General features: G+C 35.4%; 1 protein-coding gene across 1 annotated transcript in view; it reads left to right on the top strand.

The window, feature by feature from the left end:
* The window catches only part of LOC139728092 (tripartite motif-containing protein 2-like), an 84,715-nt gene extending 77,948 nt beyond the window's left edge, over nucleotides 1–6,767 (top strand). Inside the window, exon 5 of the mRNA XM_071639055.1 lies at nucleotides 6,350–6,767. The gene's annotated coding sequence lies outside the window, so the exon portion shown is untranslated. The remainder of the gene's footprint in view (nucleotides 1–6,349) is intronic.
* The last annotated feature ends 6,821 nt before the right edge of the window (nucleotides 6,768–13,588 follow it).

Below are 13,588 nucleotides of genomic sequence, written 5' to 3'. Positions count from 1 at the left end.
GTAGCTTGCAAATTACGGTAGATAATACCAGCTATTCAAAAGTACTTAGTAAAGAGAGCTATGTGTGTAGAGTATTGTGTATAGGTATTCAGAATCAAAATGCAGTAAAAACAAAAATGAAAGTAGCCTTATGTGGTAGAAAACACTGTAACATATACAGTTGATCAAGATGTACACATAAATATATATTTAGGGAGTAGTAGTACACGTCATTATATTTTGCCATGCTGTATGTTCCTGCACAGTGCATGTCAATAGAATGTATGCATGGGCACCGCAATAGCTTGCATGCTTCATTTACGCTGCACCAGTCTGCACTGTGTTTTGTTGTTACATTGCATATAATATTGCATATATATCACTAGACACACTCTGATACTGTCTGCGTCTGTATTCCACATCATGTCACCTTGATTAGTGTTGTTGGTGTGCAGTGATTAAATCACTGATGTATCAAATCATGCGTACACGTGTAGAAAGAAATGCCGTCGTTCGTTTTCCATGTGGGCATCTGTGAGACGTTTTCTGATGATTTCTGTGTTGTGCTGCAGTGATTGCGCCATGTTGTTTCATGCATATGAGAGGATTTCATCACATGAATAGCATCCATTGACTGCGGGTGTAGTCCTCCTAAATACCGGAGGCCTTTCATGCACCTGTCTTGAGGCTGTGGTTCTTGTTGTTTCATGTATTTTTTTTTAGATACATAAGTTTTAGAGGTATTTTGAAGTTGTGATTGGAAATAGATGATTGACGAATTGCAAACAAGATGAAAGTTCAGTATAGACTCCTAATGCTGAATCAATGAAGTTTGCAATTAAGTCTGCGATGAAATCTGCCCAAAAATTGTTCCCAAAATGTGGACAAAAGTTTGTGGAAATGTTTGTCTAAATCATGACAGTGTGTACCATCTCCACTTTATAGAGCAGTGTCTTGAAGTCAAACAGCTCAGGTTAGGTCCTCGAAGTGGCTCATGATGTAGGGGAGTGTGAACTGTGTAGTGTGTGAAGACCATCGTGATGATTTATGTCAATGTCTTGTGTGTGTTTGTGTCATGTGACAATGTTAGCAAAAATTCACAATTGATCTTTCTATATAGTTAGCTTGCAAAACATAATAGCGTAAGATATAGAGATATATAATATATGTACAAGAGCACCTATTATGAAAGAGTTTTCTCTCAGCTGAGATACATTGTAATGCACCGAGCATTTAGAATGTTCAATAAGGAGTTTACTCTAGAGAGATGTGTACTTTGAATAAAGCTATCATATTTCTGTAACTTTGACATCATTTTTTTCTGTTTTAAATTCAAGTCCATAGCTTTTGTGTAATTGAAAATCTTTTGAAAGATATACTTATATAGGTTATGTCCTGTCACAGTACAGATTCAATTTTGAGAAATTCCGAGTGTCAAACAATTATATTTAGTGTTAATACTAGCAGTATATATGATCAAATTCTAATTAAACTCGTGCTCTTTGTTACTAAAAAAAAAAATGACAGGCTGCTTTCTAAGTGTAGGCAAATGTGCATTCAATCAAAGCATTGCTGCAGAATGCAGAAAAAATCACTTGCAAATAAAACATGGAGACACATTTTATGCAACTATTTGACTTAAGGTTATAAATGCAGTGAAGCAAAGGGGAATGAAATTTGAAGGAAACATATGCAGTTAGCAACTATATAATTTGATGTTGTCAGTGTTGTTTCTTTAATCTTTGCGGATATTGACCTGTGACTGTCTGCACTGCATGCGTATCCTAAATTTATGTGCTTTCCATCAATTTACAGACATCTATAGTAATTGTGTATTGTGTTGTTTCTTAAGAAAATATGTGTATCATATTAGCATTTGCATACACATTTGATATCTTACTATGTACAAGAATAATGTGTATGCTCTTCTTGACCATATGCATAATATGCAAATATACGTATTCTGATATTGTAATCACATATTCCCCATCTATCCAAGAAACATATACAATCAATTTTAAATTAGTTGTAAGTATGAAAGTTCATGATTATTCGGATCACCATATTTCAGACATGTTGGAATGCAGAAAGGCAAAAGAAATGGAATAGTCTAGCAAACCAGGAAACAAACCGTCTTCAGTAAAGATTTTGGTTGAGACATATGAATGCATAGATCTACCATGAAATACATCCATGGGCTATTAAATGAGATATCAATACATTCCCGAAGTGTAGTGCCATACCAAATCCATCTCCTTGATAAGGCAGTGTTATCACTGCCCTTTTGTCCTTCGATTTTATCTTATTTGACTTATTTTATTTTCATTTCTTATTCTACAATCATGCTTAAATTGCAAACTTTTTCTTTTTAGTATAAATATGTGTTAGAACTCTAAAATGTTTTCAGTGCACTGCATATTTTTCCCCTTTTTTCTTTTTTTTTTTTTGCATTTGGTGCTCTGTTTCGGATTCATGCCCTTAGGCTCACTTGGTGTGGTCACCATGACCTTTTTTATTTGGTGCTGAAAATGTTCTTGTCCAACTTCTCCCTTTTTTTTTTCCAGTATTTTATTCCAATATCATTCCTTACCCCATTTGCAGTTTTGTTTGTTGATGTTATGATACACGAATGCTGTTTGGATCTGATCACCGACAAAAAAAAAATCCACCGACAAAGAACCCACCTTCAATGGATGATGTAATTTACTTCTGTTTTCTATTTACTTCTCCATATTATTTTTTGTTTATTTCTTCTACAAACTTACCAGGATTGGCATTGTTACACTTATATCATAAGTGCTTATGATTTTATATATTTGTGTTATTCATTGTGGTAGTGGCAACCTGTGTTACCAATTTTTTGCACCATGCAATTAAAATGTATTATGTTTTATATTCATTAGAAGATGAAATTTATTTTGTGAATCAAAAAAAAAATCATGATATAGATATTCTTACATTAAGCATTTATAGATATACTGCACATTGGTTAGCTTTCATATTATGACAAATGATATATTGCAATATTCTCTATTTTATGTCAGTACTTAATGTTTATGTTACAAAGATGTCACAACTGCCAAATGTTATTGTCTCATAGCTTTATCGCACGAAATAGTTCAGTATCAGTACATTAGTTCTGAAATAGGTGAACCACAACATTTTATGAAATTATTTCAATCATATTGATTTTATTTGTGTATGATGATGAGTATCAGTACATATAGAAAGATTACAACTCTTCAGAGTATGTGTCATCGTATGTTGCCTGAAATTAATGTAATGATGGTAGTATTCTCTAGTTTACGCTTTCGCAAAATTAAGTTGATATGATTTAATAGTAGTATATTGCTGTGTCTCTCTGTTTAGATATGTTTGTATACAGATAGATATATTTACGTGCATATACAACCACAGGATTCATTCATTCAATATTTGTAGATAAAAATCCTTGTATCATAATCAAATTGAAACAGACATAGGCACTCATGGAAACTGGAATTCATGGACATTTCAATTATCATCCTTACTTTACCTATATACCGTGTTCATACATACAAATCATTCATCAACCACTCACAATATCAAGGTAGCTTACAGCATTACTATCATAATATTCACGTCAAGAAGATGATTCTGATTAGCATAAATTGTCATAATGTATCTAATCGTTATTTGGTGAACATGGGGAATATGCATGAAGCTATCAATCATTTTGTCAAGAAGCCCTCTAGGGACAGCTGTGATGATTAATGTGTGACTGTAAAATGCATGGTGATGTCATCTCCATTGGTGGAATCATTGTGAGCATTTCATCTCTTTGTGAACCTATTGGCTGACAGTTGCTTTCAGATTTCAGAGCTGTTATAAAGACCTTTTAAGCCTGTAAAGTGGTCCATATATCATTATAACAGCCTCATTGCCAAATATGCCCCACCCCACCCCCCCCCCCCCAAAAAAAAAAACAACCAAAAAACAAAGAAGACAGAGGAGAAAATTTATCTATTTCAAACAGGTTTGTCTGGATGCTGATTCATTATTATTCTTTTTTTTGTACAAGGGATGTTTACTTTCCATTATTTGAAATTGAGGACTTATTTGCTGCCAAAAAGCCTTGATACCGATATATTTGAGTTGAGCTGATGACTCGTGAAAAGAAAGGCAGATATTACAATCTCTGTTGAATTAGCAATCTTGAAAAGAATTTTTTGTTTTCATTTTCAGTATTGGAGCTGAATGAAGATTTCCTTTTTTTTTATCCCTGAAGAATCTATATCATGTCCTGAGCAGAACAAGAAGATGACCTTATACAGACTCAGTTTCAATAAAAAAATGGCACCAGGACATAGGGCTTGCAAAGTATTAGTGAGAGAAAAAGGCTTCTCTTTTTTATGTAGCTTTGACGAGCCAGTATAGGCAGAGAAGGTCGAGCAGTTAAAGTCATACATGTATTCAAGGCGAGATATTGCTGAATGGCTCCAGCTCAGCTGCAATATGGAATTCAAGCAAAATGAGCGCTATATGGAAAACTACCATGAGACATGGCAGTGACCTTTGCGTGTCGCTAGGCAATTTGGATGATGTATTCCCATCTCTGTCGCAGCAAATGTAATAAGTTGAGGGGGTCCCGTGCAGCATATATATCCAAGTAGGTTCTCTAGCTGAAGCATCTGTCTTGAGAAGAAGAAAGATTGGGGTGAAGTGCTCATTTGGAGATTCTGGTTCAGATGGAGATTTGGTAGTCTCCTAATCTACAGACCCTGCTTTCCACAGCTTTCACTAACCCTGAGTAGCAGTAGCATATATATTTGTTTGCCTGTCATACACATTCTCCAATGGAGGACAAACAGTGTATTGATGCACTTCACACACTCTGTGGAGTTAACACCTTTTGGTTCTAAGCTGACAATTTCACTCCTTGGAATTAAGTATATGTCATTATGAATGGTAAATCTTCATTTTTTTTAAAATCTAAATGATCCAAGACATCTCCATCTCCCATTTTATCAATGTGGAGAGCGTGATTGCACATGTTACTTCTTCTTTTTGTGAAGATTGTCAACATGCTGAAAGCAGGGTCTGAGATAATGTGTGAGGTAGACTAACCCGAGGCATCGCCATGCATATTGCAATACCGTTCACATTTTCACCTGGCTTAGAGTGGGCTTGCCGGTCCCCAGAGCTCACCATCACTTTTCATTCTATGCATCATGGTCAGAAAAGTGGGGTGTGTGGTGTGATTACGTGCCACATAGACACGCATTTCACTCCTGCAAAAATGTTGTCATCCATTCTGTGCTGGAAGTCACATATATATATATTTACACCCATTGTGGACACAGACAACCCAAAACACTATTATAAAACAATAAAACTGTACTGATGTAAGCTCAAAGCCTCTGGGTGTGAGGAATAAATTGAGGCTTTGAATCAAATATGTAATTCTAAAATACTGCAAATGTGTCCAAGGAAAATTGTCTTTTGCAAATATTTGTGTCTTCTTGCACAGAAAAGATGACTTGAAAACTTTCATTTTCTTTTCACCTTTGACCTTTTAACCCAACCCTGTTGGTGCAAGGGGGCTGTACTAACCCTGCTCACTAACCACCTATCCTAATTAAACTACATCCATGCACTTGTGCCATTCCAATATGATCCCGTTAATGTGTATTCCCCAGTCACGGTGTCGGCCAACATTTTAAAGATGTGATTCACATTCCATGGGCACTTCATCAATTATTCCAGACATGAGAAGAATCATCCATCCATTCATTTATTCATTCATTGAAGTATAGTATATTCTAAAGTGAATCACTGTATGCATCCATTAATCGTCGCATCAGAAGTAATAAGAATCACCCCGCCTCAACAACTATGCAGAAACTGCCGATATGTAGCCATGTGGAAAGAAATTTTGAAATCTAAAATAATACGACTCTGTCTGGATTTGTGAAATCTCTGATGTCATAGATTTTGAATCAGTTGCATGTAGAATTTAATTGCTCATGGAATGGCATTGAGCAATGAGCAATCGTGAATTTTATCAAACCACATAGTTTTGAAAATGGAAGTCAACTAAAAAATTAGAGTCTCCTAGTTATTGATGCGATTTTGGCTTGGCAAACACTCCAGTAGGTACCCCAGGAGTAGTAGACTTCTTTGTGTCAATCCCTCACAAACAGACAGACAACCTCTCCTTTATTTTATGTTAACATGAGAGCTGCATGTGCACTGTATCTTTCTAAACATAATTGAGCATGTAAAAGAAAGTGAGAAAGATCAAATTGCTTGTGAGAATGGTGCATTTGCCACCCTCTTTATTAATTTATCTTATCATACTTTTTTTTTGTTTATTTCTCGCTCAAAACAGGCACAAAGCTCTCTCCGAACCCTCCGTCTTTGCACAAATGGGCCCAACCCTATGTGGCCATGCATCCTACCAACCCAGCCCAAGTCATTGCAAGCCAACCCTGGGTCAAGCTAGGTCAAAAGGTCAAAGGTCAGGGAATGAAGGTCATGGGGGTGAAAGGTCACACCAGGACTGTGGACCGTGCAAGCTCCAGATTGGGACACTGACCCAAAACCTACCCACTGTAATGGTATTTGTGCTGTAAGAGTTTACACGGTGATATGAGTACATTGATTATGTACAAGATGTATTTTATCCTAAATTATATACCATGGTAACTTAAATGATATGTATAAATCAAAGACCATGCAAGATGTAAGTAATCCATGAAATTATTGAAATTATGTCTTGAATATCGATATCTATTGAAACCTGTAATGTTGTGTAGCAGTTTAAAATATGTAGTTAAACATATAGGATATGAATAGTTGCATATTCATTGATCGTTGTCAGAAAATTATGTTGCTTCTGTGATACCATCATGCCCTATCAAGTCAAAATGCAAGAAATAATGAATATTCATTTAGGGCTAGGCTTATCAATCTGAAATCATCTGGTCCTGACGTGTCATAGAGGTCAAACGGGACTAACACATGTACACAGCCATTGTCATTACATATGCAGTTGCAGCAGACACAAGAGCATGAGTGAGTTTTTTTCAAAGAATTTGAGGCTAGGAATAGTTTGTGCACATGCATGCTCTCCAGACGGTGTCTTTTCTTATGATTTTAGTGAGCCCACTTTCCCCGTGAAATGCAGGAGCTCAATTCAGGTAAACAGGATGTGACATGAAGATCGATGCAGTTTACATGGAAACAAGTATTGGATGAAGCTTACAGGCTGTAACAGAATTTAAAAATATTTGAAGATTAAATGAACAAATACTTTGAATATTGTACCAGGCAAATGATTTGAACAATTATATTCAGCCAGAACAATGAATAGAATATATGGCCTACTATTTCTGTTTAAATCATATGAATGGACAGTAAGTATGTAATATGCTCAACTTCTCTTTTATTTTGCAAGAACTCGAATGTTGTTGCCAATACCTGTATCTATCTTGAAAGTTCAAGTACTCATTGAAAACCTATCAAAACTTCTGTGTTCTGCTTCTACTTCATGCATCGAAATACAATGTGAATGGTTTTTGTGGCAGATACATGATTATAAACAAAACTGTAAGTGATGTTTTACACAGGCAATTTAATGTTAAGTTCAACATAATCAATTGTGACAAGAATCTCATTCATATCTCATTGAAGCTAGTCTTTTTGGAATGTCTATTTTGAGTGTTCATGGTTGTCATAATATTTCAGTGATGATTTTACTTTGCACAAAATTCCACGAGAAGAGAAAAAGATACAAATACGTAAAAAGATAAAAAGAGAAGAGGAAAGATATAGCTTAACTTGATCACATTGATCTTGCAAATTGTGCAATGAATTACTGGCATGTTCTGAATAAAATAGTTATCTGTGTGTTGGGGAATCCTTCTTAATCAGTCAATCATAAAACAAATCAATGTAGTTCAGACACAAAAAGACTTTAGCTACTGCTCTGAACTAAACTGACATGGAATGGTGCGAAGATATGCAATACTTAAAAAGTGCAGTGAACAAAAAAAAAAAACAGAAACAGTGGCACAGTGTATTTGGAATTAACTTCATGCACATTTTGGCAATGATAGAAAACTCAAATCTTTGCACAGTAACTCCAATCTGGACCTCTCTTCAGTTCTTTCAAAATAGTTGTTGATGGTCAGAAGAAAAAAATAATAAATGCAGAAATCACCTTTATAACCACATGATGAGATAACATTTCTAACTGTAACCACTTGCTTCCTTGGAGAAGGTCATGATCTATTCACAATTTGTTTTATTTGTTTGTTTGTTTGTTTTTTGGCAGGGGGATAAGCGTAAGTCAATAGCTAATCAAAACAAAAAATTATAATTTTTCTGTTAAATTTATATTTTCACTATCTGTGGACCAAATGAAGAAATGAGTGTGAATGTGTAAACTGGCATGATATCTCTATGAGTACTCACTTCATTGCGGGTATTCTTGCCGTGAATTATGCTTTTTAGTGTTACTTTGTTTTGGTTAATTTGTGTTCAGTTCATTCCATAGAGTACACTTCAGAGTTACATTTTGCCAAACACAGGAGAAATCTAGCTTTGAAGTGTCCTTCAGTGTCCAATTACAAATCAGACAAAACAAAAATTGGATTATGTGGTCTGCTCTCGTTTACTAACTACACAAATGCATGTCATGTGCATCTTGCCCTTTGCAACTACTGTAGTGATGTGTCAAACCTCATGGTTGTTCTGTAAGCATTTCAACAGTAGAAGTCATGGTATTTGAGTTTACTGGTATTCTTTCTGACCAATATTTCGTGATTTACCATATTAAATGCTAAACATGTCATGTGTGAACAGAGCCCCAATATAACAGAGAGAGAGATGAATCGGCTACAAAATTTTATGTCATCTCATGCAAGCAAGAGAAGACAAAATTGTTATGAAGCTGAATTTTGCAGATCAAATTACCAATGCAACATGTCTTGTAACCAAAAATAAGTTCTCTAGTCCTGCAGTTTCCCAGTGTTTCATTTTACAAATATAATCTTCAGCATGATTTTGTGCTATTTTCCCGAGTCTGTCAGTCCACATGATGAACAATGTCTGCCGAGAGTGAGAAGTGAGTTTCTGAAGTGTTGCAAACCAGTCACTGCTCAGTTGTTTCATATTAGAATCCCCATATTGAATCTTTAACAAAGTTCAGTTGTTATCTGTTCAACTGAGTTTGCGTCATTCTTAGCAAAGCTCAGTTCAGTGATATTGGATGAGTTGTCATCTAGATTGAGATGATTATGATTTTGCAACATCCAGCCTGCTAGGAAAAAGAAAACCAACAACATGCAACCCAAAAGAGCAAAAAAAAAAGATATCCCTGTCGAGATGAAACACCTTAAAGAATGTGAGACTCTGAATAACTGAATGGTGTGCAGTACATAGAGTTATCCATAGCATTGATAGAATGATATCACTGAATGCCCGTATCTCATATACGTTTGCAATATAGTTGTGGGTTCTTGATTGCAGGTTGAAGGATAAAACAGTCAGAAGCTGTAAGCAAGCTTCATCATGTATTAATATATTGATAGGGTGACTGCAGTCAGTTGTGAAAGTGTATGGAATAAGTCATGTTTGCTTCACACGTCTACTTAGGATGTCTCGCAAAGCCATCAGCATGGTTAAAAGAAAAAACACATCTTGAGTGAGATAAGTGAGGATGTTTTGTTCTTCCGACTTTATCTAGGTTCCTCTTTATGCAAGAAGTCGTTATGTATTTTCTGATGTTGATTTTATACAACTTCTTTGTTTTCACCGAGAAAAAAAATTGCTGTAAGTGTCCTGTTATGTCATTGTATAATATAGACCTACATGTATTTATACACTGCATCTCCAACATCCTACAGAAATCACAGGAATTCACGCATTGTAAACATTATTTATCATTAACTGAGGGCATTCGGTATACTGCATGATTGTTCTCGAGCCAATGTGTGCATGTTTCAACACTAGAGGGCGCTCTTTCAGTAGCTGGAAACACTTGGGTTCTCGTGTCACAAAGTGAGATGCTCATACTTTGTGTGTGCTGTGCGATTTCATCAATTGAACTGCCTGGATGGTTAGCAAAGTGTTATTCAGTTGAGATGATTCACATTACTTGAAAGACATGGATTTTATTCACTTATCTACCCGAAAGATCAGAGAGTATTTCAGGCAAACATAATTTGCGATGTGATGAGCTTATGCCATCTGCAAAAAGGCACAAGAGGCTTTCTGAGGTCAAAGAGAATGAAAAGAGGTAACATGTGGCAATTGCATTAGTGATGTCATTTTGTGTAATTTGATATGACATATGACATTTTAATGGCAGAGACAATTATTTGGGGTGGTAGTGAGTGTGTATAGATTATTTGAATTGAATTTTTGTCTTTGAATGCAGTCAAAGTCATTGCCTCAACAGGGTCAGAGCTTACTACAGATTGTCTTTGCTCGAGGACATCATTCTACGCAATGTTTTAGCCAAAGATTATGTCAGATGGGACCCTTCTCTTCTGGGTTCAACCAACCTGTCAAACGCATATTATATGACTGTTGTGCAGTTTATAATTTTTGCTTTCTTCTATACTCAACCTGTCATCTTGCCGTCATTATATCTGATTAAACTCTCTGAATCTCCAGCTCTGCCCAAAATCCCCCTACATAAGTGATTGATTGCATCCATGTTTGAATCTGGAAAAGTTTGTTTAAAAAAGAAGAAGGAATTCTGCAAACATTCAGCCAAGTTTAAAAGCTTTTAATTTTTCATGTGAATGTTTTTGAGTTAATTAGCTGTTCAAAACACAGTCAATTGCCCCAGTGTCATTTTGTGAGTAATCCATAATTTATCTCAGTATGATGTATCTTCATCAAATACAGCATAGATTTCCACCAATACTTTTATTAATTTTACATTTTGAACATGACCAGTCATTCGAAACTGTTAGACAAGCCTAGAGAAGTTGGAAGGAGATGCAATTTCTGGTGATTTTGTGTGAATATGTGTGATGCATTTAGAAAAAGCAATTTTGCCACAACCTTTGTTGCAGCGTTGATGTGGCTTGCCACCGTATTGGACCTAAGAGAAAATTTGCTGTTTTCTGCAATGGAAGTGTACATTTTTTCAGCAATATATGATTAGTCTTGTTTTTAATTGTACATATTGTCATGTACAGTGATTGTGTTCCCCCAGAGTAGTAAAAACTACTTCTTCTTTATTTTGTAAATCATGATGGACTTAATGACATCTAAAGCTGTCCATAAGTAGATCACTGTGAAATATAGAATGATACAAAGTATTACACACCAGCATATCAATTTTGATAAGTCCCCCATCCCATCCATTTGAGTTGAAGAAAAATTACTTTTGTTGATTTATTTTTGGACTTATTTTCAGAACAAACAAAAAATTGTTTATATTAATGATCTGAGGGATTTGTTTTATCAATCAAAATCTTGATGTCTGTTTCCTATATTTTGTTCTGCTCTTATGCCAGATTGTAATTGTTGTTGAATTAATACGTTGTGTCAGGATTTCATGATGCATAATTTGAAATTTCATAATGCAATATGTTGCCAAGTGAATTTTGATTTGGGTGTTCATGTTGTGATGTACCAAAGACATGTGAATCTACAAATTTGTCATACATCATTCCTTTTCCTGTCTGCCTGCCTTGGAGGGATCGTATAGTTTTGGTTGAGACCTAATTTCAGGTTTCTAACATTTTTTGGTGAGATAATGAGAAACCTCTTATGAAATGTGAAAGAGCATGTACTTCCATGAGGAATTCAACGTTTATTTGATGAAAATTGGTTTTGAAATGGCTGAGATATCCAAAACAGAGCGATTTTAATAAAGTGTGGGACCCACCTTTTATTACGATTGCTTTGTTTTACTTTGTTTTTTTGGGATGTTTCAGTCATTCCAAACCTGATTTTCATGAAATAAACTTTGAATTCCTCTTAAAATGGTGTGCTCTGTACTATTTCATAAGTGTTTTCTTGATATCTCACAAAAAGTTAAAAGCCCAGTTCTCATCTCCACCAATACTGTACCATCCCTTTAAGGATAAACAATAAAAACTCAGCTTACAACAGTCCTGTAGATGTATATTTGATTTTACCCTGTCACATTTATGATCCTAGCTAAAAGAAGGTATATGAAATCTCTATCACTCTTTTAAACTTCTCAAGTTTTGAATAATTCATGATAATCTATTCTGAAGAAAGTATACAAACCAGGGGAAAGTATTGTGTTAAAGGTACTTTTTGTGACCCCCCCCCCCCCATGAAAAAAAAAGTATCCCCTCTGTTCATTCATTGTCAACATCCTATATTAATCTAACTGTAGAAAAAAATATCCTGCATTGGCAGGCCTTGTGAATAAGAGGGGGCAAGTAACTTCTTCCTAACTTTTCAGGAAAATGATTATGGTTGCCCCCAAAGCCCTCGGACCTCAGGAATTTCTCCAAATTGGTGATATTTTTTGAATGATCAGTTTCTTCTTTTGTTGGGCTTGTTGCTCATTAAAGATGTAAGTATTTTTTACCCGTATAGACTTGGGATTGGCTAAACAACCATGACAGCGCCGTTATTGGCGTATTGACTGTTTTAAGCCCTGCAACTCAAATTCATGTGAAAACTTATGAACTACTGAAAGTAGAATTTTTATTAACTTAATTCAAGATAGTTTGTGTTTTCAAACTGTATTTTACCTTCCTCTATCCGTCTTCAGATCTGTATTATCTGTTTGTAATCCTGTACATTTGTTCAGTTTATTGTATCATTACTCTCTCTCTCTCTCTGTCCAGTTTTTCTTTTCTAATTCATTGTGAATGTTACTACATGTATACCTGCTGCAATATTCTAAAATCACTGGTTTGAGTCAAATTTGATAGTTTCAGTTTAGAGGTGTAAACAGCTTTAATTGATTTCACTGGTTTTTACATGATTTTTTTTCCCTGGTGAACTGTTATATCTGTTTTAGCCTTGCTATTTAGCCTGGGAAAAATTCATGGGTTTGTTTCTAATTGTAAATACCGTTAATTTTGTACATGCCTGTGAAAATGAAGTTACATGCATTCTGTGTAATCAAACCCTCATCAATTACTGTGGAAAGTATCAGTGGCCATGAATCAAAACTTTTATTAAGGTGTGTTATATGTAGTGAAATCACAAAGAGAAACACAAGTTTGTCCAGTGAAAGCTACATGGATCAACCATGGATCTACTGGTACCGGTAATACTAAGCCATTTGCATATGAAGAAAAGATCATTGGAGCTATTATTCTCAGCAGATGACAGGTTTTTGGATATTGTTGAAGTCATAAACAGATGCAAAGTTGTTGCTCTATGTTTTTGGTTGCTGTACCTTTTTATACCTCACATTCACAAGCCTGTGAATAGTAATTAAACTTTAATGACCATTTGATGAGGCACAAGGTAATTATGTCAGTGGAATATTTGAATGGGCGGGAGACGGGTCAAATTCAGATCCAGCCCCCACTTTGTTTGCCAGGACAAGTCATTCATGGCAACCCAAAATATTCCCAAGAATTGTCTGATGGTAGCCTGACCTAGCAGCAGACGA

This window comes from Diadema antillarum, unplaced genomic scaffold (genome assembly GCF_040938485.1).
Source record: "Diadema antillarum isolate AM-2024a unplaced genomic scaffold, OU_Dant_1.0 seq00000163_RagTag, whole genome shotgun sequence".
Lineage (NCBI taxonomy): Eukaryota > Metazoa > Echinodermata > Echinoidea > Diadematoida > Diadematidae > Diadema > Diadema antillarum.
Note: the sequence above shows the minus strand (reverse complement) of the source record. Positions and strands in the feature narration are given on the sequence as shown.